The sequence below is a fragment of the Eumetopias jubatus genome, unplaced genomic scaffold (assembly GCF_037043125.1).
Source record: "Eumetopias jubatus isolate StellerSeaLion01/CBP00866 unplaced genomic scaffold, mEumJub1_p1.0 scaffold_2, whole genome shotgun sequence".
Classification (NCBI taxonomy): Eukaryota; Metazoa; Chordata; class Mammalia; order Carnivora; family Otariidae; genus Eumetopias; species Eumetopias jubatus.
The window spans coordinates 181,414,868-181,434,203 of NW_028274808.1; the positions used below are offsets into that span (position 1 = coordinate 181,414,868).

The window sequence follows — 19,336 nt, forward strand, 5'->3', positions numbered from 1 at the left end:
CATAAAAAGGGCTCCCAAAGGGGAAAAAAAAGTCACTGGGAGAGGTCTGTTATACTCTGGGCCTGTGGAACAGCTTGTGTCAAGTTAACAGGCAAGAAATGGAAAATGACAAATTTCCCAGCTAGAGCTAAAAAGTATGTCCTAAGGAGAAAGTGGAACCATTTCCTGTTTGATGAAAACCTTTTATAGTCCAGTGTCAGAAAATTACATATTTCTGAGATTTAGATTCATTGCAGTTGTGGGGAATGCAGATTACAAAATGTAGGTCACTCTTCAGAAAGCTGATAATAGTGGCAGGATCGCATATAGGAAAGAACTCTACTAGAGGAGGTGGAAAGAAACTAATGAAAAACAGCATCAAGAGACCTGGTCCAGTGAAATCACTACAGCCACAGCTATCTTTTTTAAACTGATTGTTTTACCACTCAATGCAACCCCCGGCCCTTCCCACTTCAGCCTGAAGCCTCTCACTGGGTCTGTATGTGCTACAACTACCTGGAAAGACACTGGCATTGCCTCCTATACTCTGCTCCTCCAAATAAATGCGTCATCCACCCAACTACTAGGTTAATGTTCTGAAGTACAGCTCCTCCCCCTTGCACAAAAAAATTTATGTCAACTATTGGGAAATAAAGCAAGTTATAATAAATAGGCTAGATAATAAAGAAAAAAGCCTAGATCTGAAGCACTTGCTCATTACATCATTTAATTTTCAGAACCTCATTTTATAGAAGAGAAAACAAACACTCTGTGGTCAAGTGACTGATCCAAGAAAGCAGGCAGTAAAAGAACTAGGACTTAAATCTAGATCTTCTAGCCAGAACATCAGCACTTTTTTAAAAAAAAGATTTTATTTATTTATTTGACACAGAGAGACAAAGCAAGAGAAGGAACACAAGCAGGGGGAGTGGGAGAGGGAGAAGCAGGCTTCCCACCGAGCAGGGGACTCGATGCGGGGCTTGATCCCAGGACCCTGGGATCATGACCTGAGCCGAAGGCAGACAACGACTGAGCCACCCAGGTGCCCCGCATCAGCACTTTTGTACTACAATTTTGTCGCAGAATACTGTTGGGGAAAGGGGTGGTACTGAGGCTAACACTTATTGACACTATGCCATAAACTGTGCTGAGCATTTCATGTTATTTCATCCTGATCTATCACTCCTAAGGCTGACAGGGTGCCCGCCTCCTTTTACAGCGAGGACATCGAGGATCAGAGAGATTGAAGTAATCTGCTATACCAATCTATCTTCCAGAAGAAATCAAGTCCAACAATTATGTTTGTTTTTCAACCTGGCTGATATAACAATAATTAAATTTTACAAATATGTCTCACTCAAAATCTAGTCAATGTATGTAAATGAATTTGTAAAACAAGACTGTATAAACATTTAGCAAAGCCACTAAAAATTAGGATCACATATAATCACTAAAATCAGAAACTCCATTCAGAAACTCCATTTGATTCCTACAAATGACATCTAGTATTTTCATGAAGTGATGTATTTGGAGATCTTTTAAAGAGGACTTGAAAATCACAGCAGTTATCAATATAAATTTTAGGTGACCAAACAAAAATAAGCATGAAAAGTATTTTCCTTAAGAGGGTACACTGCCGGGGTAGGGTACACTGCCGGGGTGGCCTGGCGGGCTCAGTCGGTAGAGCCTGTGACTCTTGATCTTAGGGTCATGAGCTCAAGCCCATGTTGGGTGTGGAGTCTACTCAAAAAAAAAAAAAAAAGGTATACGGCCACATTTTTCCAATTGGGCCCCGTCCCATAAACTGCTACGAGCAGGCCCTTAGCCTCATGGGAAGAGAAATTTATTTGCTGAGGAAGGTGAGGTCATTCAGTCAGGTTATCCCTAATTAAAAATACAAACAAAATAAAACAGAACAACAACAACAAAAGCAGATGGACAGCTTCCTTCAGTGCTTCAAAACATTATTAAACTAAAAGAGAAACAAAAAGCACTGAAAAAAAATCCCCCAAATTAAGGGACAGGAAACTCCTAAGCAACTTCAAATTTGAATGGAAACCATGCATCCACACTGCATGCCACTGTTTGGTAACAAGTTAGATGACTCAAACCGTTTTTTTAAATTGCTGAAACAAAGTCTTGCGGAATTATTACATTTAAGAGTCAAACTGTTACCATAAAAAACCTAAAGCGTCTTTTAAAAAATATCTTCATCAGTAATAGCATTAACCCTTCCGTATAACTCATTTTGTAAACATTAATATCTCAGTGGATAATAAGAATGCCCATCAGAAATTCTGATGCCCAGCCACATACCTTTTAATTTCAAAACTAGTGTGTATTAAAGACTACGCATCTGTCTACAAAACATTTCACTTCTTATAAAAGAGACAAATACGTTTCCGTGCAAGTTGTTACAGCCTCCTTCAACTATGCTATGTCCAAGAGGGTAGCTGCTGTCTTTATCTTCCAGATAAAGTTTTTATTTTTTTTGTTTTTTATTTTTTTTTAAAGATTTTATTTATTTATTCATGAGAGACGGGGGGGAGAGAGAGAGAGAGAAAGAGAGGCAAAAACCTGGAACACACTAGGCCACAATAATCTAAGTACGTGAAAACGTTATACACCCCATTTTGAATACACGATTGACAACTAAAAGAAGAAAGTTCGTGATATGCTCTAAAACATAGTAGGCACATGAATATTTGAGTGAATGAAAGAAAATATTTAGGAATGGTTTATACATGCTACAATGACAACATTAAAAACAGATTTTGAAAGAAGACAGTTTAACATAGAACACCATTTTTGACTACTGAATTTTGTTTTGTTTGTAACTACTGAATATTTAACATATAATGCTTCTGAAGGTAGATCAGCACTACTGCTTTAGCAGGAGCATAAACTTTAGAAAATTAGGGGCGCCTGGGTGGCTCAGTCGTTAAGCGTCTGCCTTCGGCTCAGGTCATGGTCCCAGGGTCCTGGGATCGAGCCCCACATCGGGCTCCCTGCTTGGCAGGAAGCCTGCTTCTCCCTCTCCTGTTCCCCCTGCTTGTGTTCCCTCTCTCGCTGTGTCTCTCTGTCAAACAAATAAATCAATCAATCTTAAAAAAAACTTTAGAAAATTAGAAACCGATACCAGTAACTTGAAATTTTTATGCTTTTATAAACAGCCTCACATAGTAATCTGAAATGACAATAATGAATGCATTCAATATTATTACTAAGAAAGGACTAGGAATTTCTTTCTGACAACACAAGAATAAATTATGGCATATCCATACAATGGAAATTATAGTCAATAATATTGAAATGTGAAACATGGTAATATGCTAGTTATATATGGTTACTTAACCATATATAGTGTTTTCCCACATTATGTATGTCTGTATGTGTTTATGTATTTTAACAAACATAGAAGATAGTAAATATATTTATAAATATCTAAGTTCCATGAGATCAAGAACCATTTCAGATGTACCTCCAGCACTTACCACAGTGCCTTGAGAAAGGTGTCTTTACATAGGTAACTATTTAAAACTTGGTAGTTAGAAAAAAGGGCTCTCAAGAAAAGACTGCCTGGTTTTGAACTGAATCCCAGATTCACAACTTAGCAGCTATGCCATTTCAGGCAAGTTAATAATCACTAGGCACCTTAGCTTCTCCTTTTGAAAAACTGGGATAAAAATAACATCCATGTAATGGAAGAAACAATGAGTTAATACATGTAAAGGCTTTAGAACAGTATCTGGCACACAGTGGTGACCCAATGAATGGCAGATGGGAGGGAGAAAGAAGCAGTGAGTTCTCAAATACCTGAGTAAATGAATGGATACTGTCTTTAAAATACAGACAGAAATGCTTAAAGCATATACAAATATTAAATAGAGTTTTTCAAACTTTGCTTACCATAACCAAAAGTAGATTTTTACATTAACAACCTGATACACACTCTGGTAGATATAACTGTATCCTATTCTGTCATAAATTTCTTAAATGCTAGTTGTAACCCACTAAACTGATTTCATGACAACTAGCAAGTCACTTTCTAAACCATGGACTCCTAAGTTCTCCTTTATTTTTGTCCTTCAACTTTATGTTCCTAAACACGGGGCAAGAATATTTACCCATTAAATCAAGAATCTAAGGTCAGAAGACACTCCATAAAAGTCTTTGATCTGTCACATATTTTTGTTTTATTCTTTCTAAATTCTACTCTTTACTCTTAAACCACCAGAAATTTCAACAGAAATGATTTAAGAGATCGTTAAAAGGTGATACAGAAATTTGCCAGCTTTTAACATATACCTAGGTAGACTTACTCTTGAAGAAATTAAATTTGGGCAAGAGAAGAGCACAACATTAAGAAAGGTATGAAAGAATACAGGTTGCTGGGCTTGTATTTAGCTGGAGAACTGCATTCCCACAGGGTCTTTTCCTGATCCAGCTTCTGGTCTCCTTCTACCCATACAAAGACAACGTATGTTCTAGCCACACTGGAACTTAACACAGTCCTCAGAACACCCCATGGTGTTTCAGGTCTCCGGACTTCTTCACATGCTATTTTGCCCCACCCTCCCACACCCCTAAACTGCAGGAGCAGTGTGTGAAATAAGACTTTAACATCACATGCTAATAGAAGAATAAAGGAGAGAAAAAATGAAACAGGTGAGACTAGAAGTGAAAAATTTTTTAAATATTGTCAGTGCCTACAATGTAAGACATGTGAGCCAAGTTGGTATTTTTATATAAATCCTCATAGATTTAGTATCTATAAAAAATGTTTAAAAATACTGAATTGATGAAATAAAGTCTTTTAAATTAGATAACATAATTTACACGATGTGTTCTATGGACACTTGAATTTTAAACAAGTTTGTCAATCAAATACTTGAAAACAGTATTGTTATATAATGACAGAAAATTAATCACCGCTATTATCAAAAGTATGAAAATCACATATTCCAGGAATTTCAACTCTAGGTTCTGGCAATGCTAAAAAGGAATATAAATCTAAAGCTAAATCTGATTGAGTAATTTTCAAAGAATGTTCCTAAGAATAATAAACTATTCTGATTCCCATCCTGATAGTAAAACCGTAATTCCTTTTCCAGTTAGGGACAAGGGGGCATCAGAACCTGTAACGAAGAGACTAAACTCAAGATGAACATGGCTCAATAACTAAGGCACTTGTGATCTAGCAATTCTGAAAGTTGGAATATTCAGCTAATTTTACTTTTGAGGAACTCCCAACTGGGAAAACTCTTTTCTTAAAATGTATATCTTAACCTTCAGTAACACTGATAAAAACTTCTATCAAAGCGCCTGATACTGCTGCTACTCTTAAAGTAGCAAACACCCAGGGGTTCAACCACGATATTTCCCCATATTTTTGCTAGAATTCTAGATGGCACAGTATACAGAGGTATAATTTAAACATAAATACACACACGCAGGCATACACACACCTACAACTAGTCTTTTTCAAACAGATTGGTGTTAGCATGTTGTTACCTGTCCGCGAGACCAAAGGTAAGAGGGTGGGGAAAGTGGAGAGGGACATGAAAAACCAGTAGTTCAAAAGTGCTGAGTGCTCAGCACCAAAAAAACAAGAAAGAAATCTTGCCATTTGCACCCAATGTGGATGGAACTAGAGGGTGTTATGCCAAGTGAAGTAAGTCAATCAGAGAAAGACAATTATCATATGATCTCACTGATGCGTGGAATTTAAGAAGCAAAACAGGGGATCATAGGGGAAGAGAGGAAAAAAATAAAACAAGATGAAACCAGAGAGGGAGATAAGCCATAAGAGACTCTTAATCATAGGAAACAAACAGGGTTGCTGGAGGGATGTGGTAACTGGGTGATGGACATTAAGGAGGGCACCTGATGTAATGAACACTGGATGTTATAGAAGACTGATGAATCACTGACCTCTACCTCTGAAACCAAAAATACATTACATGTTAACTAACTGAACTTAAAATTTTAAAAAATGGAAAAAACGTGCTGAGTAAAGGATGTTAGAGAAGGAAGAGCAGTAGCAGTAAAGTAAATCAGCTCATAAACCCTACTATACATTTATTCAAAACAAGCAAATCAACAGAAGTTTCTTTCCAGTCCAGAACTAAGAACTGCTAAAGAGACTGAATCAAGTTTACCTCTACTTTCTTTGTACTTTTTATGTATATACATATTTATAAAAGTGTTTATGGGTGAACTGAGTTTCTATTATTCCTCCTTCAGCTTAGTTGCTTAGGTCTCTTTTTGTTTAAAATAAAATGTAAATTTTGGTGACTTAAAAGAGTATGTCATCATGAGTGATACAAAAATGTGCTGATCAAGTTCTGGACTTGGGAGTCAGGAATCACAGGTTAGAAACTTACTGAACATGTAACTTCTCAACAATCACAATCTCTCTGTGGCTAATACCAGCATAAAACTGCAGTAATAATGCATATTGTATGTGAAAGCATCCAAAATACTGTCCGCCTAACGATGCATAAACATTTACTGACTTTGGAAGCTCAATATCTGCTACCGCCACAATTCTAGAATCAAAACAAAACACTTTCCTAGGAATGTTTTAATTTAATGTTCAAGAAGTACTTATGATTTAAGTTTGTTTAAAAAAAAATTCACACTTAACGTTTATTCCAATTATGTGGGCAATGATCCAGTCCGTGGCTCTAATTCATGCCTTCAAGCATTCTCTCCTTTCCTGACAAATTCATTAGCTTAACAAATATTTGAACAACTACAATGTGGCAGCCCTTTTTTAAGCACTGAGGACACTTCAGTGCACAAATCACACCAAAATCCTTGGCAGAGTTAACACAGTAATTAAGAATTTCATATGGTGGGGTAAACCACTATGAAGAGAAACGTTGAAGGAGAGGACAAGGAAGACAGGAGATGGGGTGCAATTCTAAATGAGTCCTCGCTGAGGTAATACTTGAGCCAAGATCTGAAGGAGGTAATAAAAGGAGGATTCCACCCGAAGGAAATAAACAGCAAGTTCGAGGATCCTGAAGCAGGAGACCAGCGTGACTAGAACACAGAGACTGCAGGAGGATACTAAATGAGACGTTAGGACAATGTGTGAGTGTGGGTGGGGGTGTGCACGCACATGTTCTTGGGGACACCACTAAGCATGAAGGTCTTCAGCTTTTTTTTTTAATTTTCTTTTTTAAGATTTTATTTATTTATTTGAAGAGACAGACACAGTGAGAGAGGGAACACAAGCAGGGTGAGTGGGAGAGAGAGAAGCAGGCTTCCCGCCGAGCAGAGAGCCTGATTCGGGGGATCATGACCTAAGCCAAACGAAGGCAGACATTTAACGACTTGGCCACCCAGCCGCCCCAGGCCTTCAGCTTTTTATTCTAAATTTTGAGTTGAGGAAGAGCAACACCTGAGCCAAGAAAGCTCAGCAGGAGTCTGGCTGGTGAGCAGAGAAAGATGGTAAGGCAGAAGGGAAGAAGCTTAGGTGGCCACTGTGACTATGGAGGTAGAGAGGACAGAGCCTTACACCAGAGTGAAAGCAGTGGATGTCACGTGATGAAAACATGCATATATTTTAAAAACAAAATGACAACATCTGCTCACACTGGATGGTGGAGTTGGAGGGAAAAACGTAAGAGGCAATGGTGACTTCAAGGTTTCTTCTAGCCTCAGCAACCCAAAGGATGGAGTTACTTACAGAGATAGGGAAGACCTCAGATTTGAGGAAGGTTTCAGTAGTCTGGTTTGGACACAATAAATTGGATATGCTCAGATATTCTAACAGAGTTTATTCCAGTTTATCAGAGCTTTCTGCCAAGGCTAGTGAGATGTGACCAGCCAAGTTAGTCTATTTAGTTCTTTCCTGCAGTTGGATATTAAAAACAAAACAAAACTAAGGAGGTAAAAGTTTTATTTATCAAACGAGTGTTCTGATAATCTTAGTATTTTAATTACACATTAATTAAAATTAATGTGCCATCTGCACTTGTCAATATTAAATAAAACATAATGTGGTAAGAATATTTAAGAAAATCTCTAATTACAGAGACTAATTTAAGAGAGTCCATATTCAAACACTGTAGAGGTAAAACAAGGCAATTTCAGGTAAGAACAGCAAATTATTATCTGATGCTCTCCAGCCATTACAATGCCTCTCAGTTTCAAACCCAGAGATTAGAAATAATAAATTTTAGTATATGTGCGGCCGAAGCGAGCATGAGAAATAATAAATTTAACAGACAACATTCATGGACTGCTTTCCACATGCTAAGCATCTCATTTAAATTACCAACTACCTTCTATTAGCTTATCTTTTACAATGAGGCTGAAAGAAATTAATAAAGCTGAAGAGCTATCCTGTAACTTCAGCCATCCTAGAAAGGACTAGTTCAAGTCTCCAGAGACTCCTTTTAATCTATTTTATTTTTCCATTACCATCTTCATCTGTATTTTGTATTCTGTGCATGCTTCTCAATTTTCCAGTGCCAAATGTTATCAAAGTTTGATGTGCAGTAATATGTGTGGGTATATGTTTTGATAAGAAAGGAACATCAAGGAAAAGCATGTATTAGTGAGTTCCAAAACAACACATTTTCCTGAAATGGAATTGTGTTGAAATGTATTAAAAGAAGTCACAATTCAGAAGATGGGCCCACAATTACAACTGCTAGAGAGGACTGCAGAGAACAAGGAAAGTGAGTATGTTTTTTTGTTTTTGTTTTTTTTTAAAGATTTTATTTATTTATTTGACAGAGACACAGCCAGAGAAGGAACACAAGCAGGGGGAGTGGGAGAGGGAGAAGCAAGCTTCCCGCGGAGCAGGGAGCCCGATGCAGGGCTCGATCCCAGGACCCTGGGATCATGACCTGAGCCGAAGGCTCATTACTGAGCCACCCAGGCACCCCTGAGTATGTATTTTCAAGAGAGTAATGAATAAAGAGAGAAAGGAACCTCCCTCGTACACTCATTCTCACTTCTCTGTTCTCACTCTAACTTCAATTAGAAAATTATGACAAAGGAATTAAGATATTGGAGACAGGTAACACCTTCTTGAGGCAACTCATTCAACTCTATTTTATAAAACCTGTATCACTTAGGTTAGTTCATCAGGTGCAGGGCTGTCTTATTTCATCCACCTAATAATTCGAAATTCTTTCAAAAACTGATCCCTCAGTCAACCAGACTAGACCATCTATTACAACACCTTCTCTCTGTTTTGGGCACTTCAAAGTGTACAAAATTGTGTACATATTGCTGAAGCCTCACAATATTCCAATCATTCTATTAAAAACCCCAGGTGTTTTAAATCCTGTTTATGCTATACCTTTGACCATTATGGTATCTATCCACTGGTAGGATAAGCATTTTAGGTCATTTTTCCAACAGCCATGATATGTATGAGTTGTACAAAGTAAGATCTTTTGTACTCATCTTTGTGGCAACAAACACTATTTCCTAACAGTGGACCTATACAAGAGTACCGTGGTTTGTACAGTTTTATCAAACTCAATTTTATTGCATTCACACTCTAATAACAAAACAAAAAAAGGCCTACTCCTTCCCCCATAAAAACCCCCAACAAAACAACCCAAGTGTCTGCTGGCAAATGGATGGATTTTTTTTTTTTAAATGTATATACATACAATGGAATACTATTCTGCAATAAAAAGAAATTCTGACACATGCTATACAAAATGGATAAAACTTGAAGACATTATGCTAGGTGACATAAGTCAGTCACAGAAGGACAAATACTCTATGACTACTTATTATGAGGTACCTAAGTCAAATTCATAGAGATAGAAAAGCAGCATTGTGGCTTCCAATTTACTTATTGAGGCTCAGGAATGGAGTATGGAGGAATGGAGACATTGTTTAATGGGTTCAGAGCTTCAATTTAGGAAAATGGAAGAAGTTCTGGAGATGGGATGGTGGGCGATAGTTGTACAACAATGTGAATGTACTTAGTAACATTGAACCGTAAAATTAAAAATGGATGAAATTTTAAATTTTATGTGATGTATATATTACCACAATAAAAAAAGTGAACACACCATATAGAATAGATCAGTGGATAGTAACTTACCTTATTCCTTATATTTTAATAAAAATCTCCCTTTTTTTTCCCAAACCTATTTCTCATTCTGTTTTTATTATCTCCATAAAAAGCACCACCTATGCACTCCGAGAGCCACAACATTCAACCTTTTACTTTCTCATCCTAAGCCACCAAGACTTACAAACTGATTTTAAATCTGTACCACTGCTTGAATCTGATTCCTTCCTCTCATTTCTAATGCCACAGCCTTCATTATAGTAGATGATCATTTTAACAGCCTCATAGGCAATCTCCCCATCCTCAAAAACCTTGCCTTCAGTTACTGCTCTTGAAATACAGCCCACACGTAAAATCTTTTGAAGGTGGGGGGGAGGTGCCTGGATGGCTCAGTCAGTTAAGCGTGACTCTTGGTTTCAGCTCAGGTCATGATCTAAGGGTTGAGGTCAAGCCCCAGGGCAGGCTCTGTGCTCAGTGGGGACTCTGCTTGGGATCCTCTCCCTCTCCCTGCACTCGTGCTCACCTGTGCGCGTGCACACGGACATACTCTTTTTTTAAAATCTTTAAAAAGAAAAAAACCTTTTGAAAGGCTTCCACTGTCTATTCAAGTTTAATCTTCTGAACAACACATTAAAAAATACTTTTGGGGGCGCCTGGGTGGCTCAGTCGTTAAGCATCTGCCTTCAGCTCAGGTCAGGATCCCAGGCTCCTGGGATCGAGCCCCGCATCGGGCTCCCTCCTCAGCGGGAAGCCTGCTTCTCCCTCTCCCACTCCCCCTGCTGTGTTCCCTCTCTCGCTGTCTCTCTCTCTCTAATAAATAAATCAATAAAATCTTTTAAAAATAAAATAAAATAAAAAATAAAAAAAATACTTTTATTTGATCCAGCCTACCTTTCTAGACTCATCTTCCACAAGCCCCTTACTTCCTATACTCTACATCAGATTCTTTACTCCCTCTTTCCTCACCAGATCTACTCGGCCCTCCTGCCTCCATGCTTTTACTCATGCTTCTTTATCTGTACAGAATCCCTTTGGTTTTCATTCCTATTGAAATCTATTCATCAACTCTCACATACTGCTATATATATGGTTGTAAGTAATATAAGCTTTTGGAGAACAACTTGGCAGCATCTATCAAAGCTATAAATGAATTATGCCTGCAATTCTACTTCTAAGTATGTCCTACAAAAATATTCATGGAAATGTGGCACACAAAGATATTTACTACAGTGTTGTTCTTAAAAGAGAAATATATCTAGTTGTACACCAAATGGGAACTGGCTAAATTATTACACCTATATTAATGAATATAGAATACTACACTGATTAAAAAAAAAGAGCAAACTAATCCTAAATATATGCCAAGAAAAGAACTCCAGAGTTACCATTAAATTTTTTTTATATTTTATTTATTTATTTATTTATTATTAGGTCATTTTTCCTATATGTATGTACTTTAAACACGTAAGTACACAGAAAATTGTCTGGAAGAATATACCCCACATTTTTAACAGGGGTTACCTCTGGGGAAGGAACTTCTAAACTATCATAATAATGACATAGGAATCTATCCTTGTATTAATTGGGTAACATGCCAGTAGGTTACAAACCAGCAGGAAGAGCTTACACAGACAGATGAGGCCTAGTCCCTGCTCTATTTAGCCAGCGGTACGGAACTTAACTGATGGCAGTGGCTACACAGAGCAAAAGCACATGCAGCCTATGTTGGCACAGATTTACCTTGGCACTCACAGCTGGGAGTAACACACTAGGGTTCAGTTCTAGCAAAACAGCCACATTCTCACTAGGCCACTACTCAAGCTTACCTTTCAACTGACTTTGTTTTCTTCCATTGAAAGGAATGTTTACAAACACCCGCACTTGTGGCTTGCGAATAAACTCATCAGTCTCCAACAAGAACCGCATCCTGACTGGCAGGGGTGGAGGACAGAGTCAGTACCTAGGTATTCCTGAACAAAATCTCCTGCCTCCAGATTTCCAGAACTCATCTTCCTCTGGCATAACTTAAAAGTTTAAAAATAAGAAGAGGAAGAAAAAAATTCTTGCTGAAGTTCTGCTGAACCCTGAGTGAATGAATCATTTCTTCTCCCGTACCTCAAGGTTCCTTGTGAAATGTCTCTTATTTATAGGAGCCATTGTGTTCTCCTTACATTATAGTTATGAGCACTGACAGAATCCCCACTGAAGGCACAAACTACTGAGGACTAAACTTTCTTAACTCATCCTTTATAAAACTTAAGGTGTTCAAAATTCTTGCCTGTACCAGGTTTTCAAGAAACGACTCGGAATACCATTTGTTGAAAATATTCCAGTGTATGATACTAGACAGTTCACAGATGGGATATTTTTAATTTCAGAAATAAAAATGTCAATAGGCAACATCAATTCAAAAAAGACTCAATAATAAGTTCTAAATGGAGTTCCATTTCAATTTATTTGGCAAAATAAAAGCTTTGAGTTGGAAGAGAATGTAACTCTCAAAAACCACAACATGTCATGGGCAAAATGTATGAAGTATAAAACTATCCATGGCATTTAAATAGAAAAAAGTTCATCACCCTGCTGCTTGTGTTCCTTCTCTCGCTGTGTCTCTCTCTGTCAAATAAATAAATAAAATCTTTAAAAAAAAAGTTCATCCCTATTGTAATCTAAGGAAAAATAACCTGTTTGTGTCCTCTTCACATCATAAGAGCCTAAATATAATCACAGCTTCTGCATATCCTGGTTACTTGATCAGTTTTCTATATAAATCTTTGCCAAAAGATGAAAATACAAATTTCATTTACCACATTTTACGTATGCTTTCCTTGTGACCTACGTTTGGTGGTAAAAACACAATCCTGTCTTCTCCTATTTTATATTAAATAAAACTGATAGATGTAAAAATTATTGAAAATGTTAAAACTTGCTGAAAATATACCTTGGTAGTGGTATATGTTATGTCATGCTCTGAAGAATATTGTGAATTATAACAGCTAACATTTATTAAACTTCGTGCATAAGAAAGATTGTCTAGTATTATCTCATTTACTTACTACCAACTCTGGGTAGGTATAATAATCCCATTTTATAAATACAGAAACTGAGGTTTAAAGAAGTCAAGTAACGGGTGCCTGGGGGGCTCAGTCGCTAAGTGTCTGCCTTCGGCTCAGGTCATGATCCCAGGGTCCTGGGATTGAGCCTCACGTCGGGTTCCCTGCTCCACAGGGAAACCTGCTTCTCCCTCTCCCACTCCCCCTGCTTGTGTTCCCTCTCTCGCTATGTCTCTCTCTGTCAAATAAATAAATAAAATCTTTAAAAAAAAAAAAAGTAACTTGTAGAAAAGAACATTTAAATAGCAGAGCCAGAATTCGAAGCCTGGTCTGATTCCAAAACTAACACTCACCTGCCAGTCATCTTATACAATTTTATAAATCCAACCTGAACAAAAATAAACTCTGTTCTTCTACAACGTAGGTTTCTCTGCTGTGAATTACTTCTTAGGTGACTGGAAATAGCGGGATGAGGCTGGTGTGAAAGGAAGTCATGTTGGCATATAACACAATTTTTCCTAGCATGTTAATGTTCTGAGGCAACTGGAATAAGCTCTTTCACAATTAGAGATAAAACCTTAGCAACAGATGAATATTTTATGGGAAAAAAACCTGAAAATTTACAAAAGTACTTTTCTTTCTTACAAGGAGTGGTTGATTTAGCGGCTTCAGGAATTGTTCCTCTTTTAGCTAAGTTCCACCTATTTGGCAAAGCTGCCTGTGCAGATGAGGAAGCTGGGAAAAAAAAAAATTCCCCCTGTATTCAAAAAATGTATTAATGAAGAAGGCTACACATCTTGGATGAGATTTTTAATTTTAATGAAAATAGGCTCTTACCAGCAGTGCCCTTCTAGAACCTACAACTAGGAGGAGGCTGGAGCTCAGGGTTTAAGACTCCAAAGATTGATGGTACTACAAGGTACACAAAAGCTAGTCTTTTGTTTTTTATTAGAATTGCTCCTGGTTTGGGTTAGTATTCAAGAGCAGAGTTCCATGGGTTTTCAGTAGTCTGCCCCATCCCTTATGCCCCAATATAAGCTTTATTACTTTCACGGCAGGATTTTGCAGAATTCAAGGTTTGTCAAGATATATATGGCATTGTGGCAGAAACTCCTGTATGCATGAGACAAAACAATTCCTATGAACCTTCTGCATATACGGACTTAATAAAATGCCATGGAGAGTTTTTTTGTTTGGTTTTGATTTTTTAAAAGCTGTGAGGTAAACGCCAATCCTACAGACAGAACAATGAAATGTGTGTTAAAACTTCTACCATTAGGACAAAAATGCAGAAGCAGAGATTAATGCTACTTTGAATTTAAAACAATTTAAATGACTTTTTGTTGATCTTTAAAAAAAGATCAACAATATCGTAAGCAATAACTTATTGTGATCTCAGACAAAGCAGACACACAAGGAACACAAACACACACACACCAAAGTGGCTCTCAGCATACCTCCCTTCTTAACTAGAGAAGCTGATATTACAAAGTGACCCTACTGAGTAATCTATTGCATAAACTAAGGCAGTAAGTTCTATCCAGCATACATATAATTCCAAATATAAAAACATACTATCAAAACAGAAAGCTCATAGCAAAGATAAAACATAGTTTGTAGAGAAAACAAGCCATCTAAAGATATTTCATAAATACAGTTGCCTTGATTAATTGCTCAAAACATAAAACATCTAAAAAAAAAATTGTTTCAAGTGATACCTGGAGACCTAAGTATGTGGTTAAATGGGTTCTGGTACCAATTTCAACATGGCGAGGGGGGTTCTCACACCAACAAGCAATTCTCTGGACACCAGCAGGATGTCCTACAGTTCAGCTCAATTCTGACACTACCCAGAGACAGATCCCCCAGGTGAACAGTTCTGTCCCACAAGACTGCCCCTACCCCCACTTCAGATGCTAGTCGCAAGTCAAGGTTATTACCTGTGCTTCTGACAGACCAGCTATAGACTGGAGGCTCCCACAACCTTCTTCTTGGGTTTGACTGATTTGCAAATTCAGCTCACAGAACTGAGGGAAACATTTTACTTAATAGATTTCCAGTTCATTACAAAAGGATATAACTAAGGAACCGCCCAGTGGAAGAGATGCACAGGGCAAGGTATGGCGAACGGGCAAAGGGCTTCCATGCCCTCTTCAGGCACAACACTCTCCCAAGTGAAACCTCCCACATAAAACACCTCACCCCCAAGTGTTCAACCTGGAAGCTCTCTGAACTCTGTCCTTTTGGGTTTTACTGAAGGCTTCATTAGAGAGTCATGATTTATTTAAACCATCAGCCTTTGGCAATTGATTCAACCTACAGAGGTGGTGAGGAGGGGAGGAGGACTGAAAGTTCCAACCCTCTAATCACACACGGTCGGCTCCCCTGGCAACCAGCCCCCATCCTAAGGTGCTTTCCAAAAGTCATCTCATTAGCACAAGAAAGAAACCCTTATCCCTCTCACAGCTTAGGAAATCCCAAGGGTAGCAGCTGTGAGCCATGCAGTGGGTGAAGACCAAAACATATATGAAAAAGACAGTGCAGTCATCAGACTGACCAAATACATATTTCTTACAAATCACTATATCACAGTGGTTAAATATTTGTCTCTCACTGATCTAAATATTAGGACTTCATACTTCTCTACTTCCTGATCTATTTTAGTATTTGTTTCTCATATGTCAGAGATTACCTATTAACCTGTGTAATAGTACTCTATTGTTTAAATCAACAGCATTGGGAGAAAAGTAATGCACCTTAATAAAGCAAAAATTTTTCAAGTAATTATTTAGGTATTCCAAAATTAATGTGTAAAACATGTTAACTCCTGGAAAGTTCCTTTCCTTTACAATTACATTTAGCTCAGGCAAATAAATCTGTTCATCTTCCTTAACTATCAATTTAGAGTAAAACAGTTATTCAAAATCATGTTTCTTACCAAGAGTTGGCCCGCCTACATTTTTAAATCTGTCCCCGTGCAAATCCAGAAGCCACACAAATTATTACTGTGCATACATCTCATCTCATACTCTCACACCCAATATCTGTTCTCCACATCAAATGAGAGCAACCCTGCATTTACCATTGGTCAGGCCAAAACCCACAGGGCCATCTCTGACATTCCTCTTTACTTCACATACCGTATGTAATCTAGGCATGCTCTGTCTCAGGATCTTTACAAGTGCTGTTCCTACTTGCTGGAATGTTCCTCCCCCACATACATGCATGCCTCAATTCTCATTTTATCCTTGAGGTTCTTGGCTCAGATGTCACCATCTCAGTGAGACCTTCCATAAGCACTTTATCTTGTTGCAATCTCTTCCTGACATAATACTCCCTATCCCCAACTTTTTCTTCTAAAGTCTTATCTCAATATTTTACTTATTTGTTTTTTGTTTCTCTCTCACTAAAATGTATTTTTAGTACTTTTTTTTTTTAAGTAAACTCAAACTCAGGAGCCCAAGCTCTACCAACTGCGCCAGCCAGGCACCCCTTCTCACTAAAATGTAACCTCTATACACTGGCAGAGATCATTTGGTTTTGTCCACCGGTATATCCTAGTACCTAGAACATAGATGACCCTCAAAAATCTTTGAATTTAACACTAGAGCTCATTTTATGTCAGATGATCCCAACCTGAGGAAATAGATGTCCCACAATGTGAAGGGTCGGTAATGGTGCTCTCACTGACTGATTTGTTTTGGTGTATCACTAATTACCTACTTCCATGAACTGAACTCTCAGAAAACAGACAAAGGCCTTAGGATGATTTCCTCAACAAAACAGACATTGAAGAGAATACTAATAATCAAGCACTCTAAATATATGGCAGAAGGGCACCTCTTTCCTCCTAGTATTCGCTCTTTACCAAGTAAAAATAACGATTAGCTAATCACATGAGAATATAACAAGACAGTCACAGGCCACCTGGCTGGCTCAGTCCACAGAGCACATAAACTCTTGACCTTGGGGTTATGAGTTTGAAACCTACCTGGGACAGAGATTACTTTAAAAAAAAAAAAAGGAGACAAGACAGTCAAAGATAAGATAGAAATAACCGAAATAACTTTTAAAAATTTAGGTTTACATCTATTATCAATAATAACCTCATACTACATATAAATTTCACCCCGGAAATATTAGCAAATGACAGTATAAAGCAATCACAACTAGCAAGATACTTAAAAAATTAACTACCTAAACACATACCACATTGCTACAGGTTGTCATTTCTTTTCTCTCCAGCAAGGTTAAAGAATCATGACTTTCAACTCAGAACTTTGGAAAATTTCCCTGAATTTAACTATATAAGTTTATATGCCTCTTTTACTTGTGGTTTCCTATAAAACAGTGTAAGATAAGAAGCCACCTACCACGGGGAAAGATCTGTTCTTCCTGCTACAGTAGAAAGGGCTGAAATATGACTTGGGGAATAACATGAACATAAGCCAGAATGTATTTTCTGTCAGTAAATTACTATATAAATATACACACAAAACATTGCTAAAAGCATAAAGACTATTATTAGGGAAAAAAATTACGTACTGTGGGAAATTTGCCATATAGTTGGTAGTATAGATGATTCTTCTAATATGCCTCAGTTTATAGTCTTTGCTGACTTCTGAATGAAATGCAAAAATTTCTAAGAAAATACCTATGTGAAAATATTCTCAACTGCAAATTCATTCTACAGTTAAATATTTCCTGAGTGCCTTTTACATAAGACACTCTTCCAGGTCCAACTGATAGAGCACTGAACAAAAAGACAAAGTGTCTTCAGAAGGGAGCTTCTTTGGCTTCTTTAATAAAAGCATTTTATGGAAAATCAGTGAGAGCATTATCTGCTGAGAGTGGCTGCTTTACCCAAAATAAAAGAAGATTCCTGTAAAAAGCTTACAGAAATCCCATCACACAAGAACTCATTCATTTCATCTTTCATTAGCAAGCAACCAACATGATGACAGAATGGCACAAAGTACTACCAAATGTTATAGATGTGGCCAGTTTTATAAAACAATGTATCTTCATGAGATAAGGAGTAACCATGAAAATCTCCTGTACCACAGGGAGGTCTGCTCTTTATCTGGTGGCAAAGCACTTAAAGGGGTTGTGAAACTTGACAGTTACTCTTCCTTCTTATACAAAAATGTCCCAAAATTGATTACTTTTCCTGTGAAGACAAGCAGCTTCCTGTAGTATGCTATCTAGAAGTTATTTTTGTAAAATTAAAAACACTTAAGGTAAACAATGGCTTGTCAGCTAAGAAAAATCACCTGATTTGTACAGAAATAAAATGATTTTGAATCTAGCCCTTTGAATGACTCTATCACAAAAAATTAACCAAGATTTTAAAAAGTAATAAAGTGTATTATGCACACTTTCCCAATTTCAAATATAGCAAAGTGGTCTTTAAGTACAGTGGTGCCACTAAAAAACACCCTGTGAAGATGGGATTCTGTCATTCTATTAAAGTACCTTTAAGACCTTACTTCATTTTTATCCTGTACACATTTTGATGTGCCCATTATTAAAGTACAACAGTTCACTATAATTACACAATTATGTAAATACACATTCACAAATACCAGGGTACATGTTAACTTTCTATGGACACAGAGGAGCAATCAGAAGTCTAGAGACTGTGACACAGTACAAAACAGAACTGCTGCATGTGTCACACAGCTCTCGAAGTGCATGGATAAAGACCCCCAAAGACACGCAACCTTCTCTGGCTTCACAGAAATTGACTAAATCCACCACTTCAGTGAATCATAGAGACACCAAACAAAAAAAAATATGGAAGAATCAAGCATAAACACCATCTCTTCAGGAGAAAAACAATAAAGAATCTCAATCTTAAAATGAGATAGTCACTGTGAAAAGACTGAGACGTTAACAGAGTCAAATTTAAGAATGTCCTCATAGTCACAGCATCACTGAATGTGCGCCCGCCTCCCCAACAAACCCCTTTTAAAAAGCACCCAAAGAGTTTCAATCTAACATCCCTTCCCTCCCTGTGTTCCTTCTGATCAGCATCTAAACAAGTCAAGCCTATTCTACCTTTAAAAGCACCATCACAACACCTATGGCTCCACTCACACCAAGTTCACAGCCATTGCTCCTGAAAAAGCTGTCCCCACGTCCTCACCCATGACAAACCATATTACAGCTCCCACCACTCCACTGAAATTGTTCTTACCAAGGTCTTTCAAATACTAAATTTGTGAACACTTGGATTTATAGCACT

The 19,336-nt window shown here is 37.6% G+C and overlaps 1 protein-coding gene across 8 annotated transcripts in view; it reads right to left on the bottom strand.

The window, feature by feature from the left end:
• Positions 1 to 19,336, bottom strand: part of RBPJ (recombination signal binding protein for immunoglobulin kappa J region) — a 113,694-nt gene that overhangs the window by 76,967 nt on the left and 17,391 nt on the right. The gene's annotated exons all lie outside the window — the stretch shown is intronic.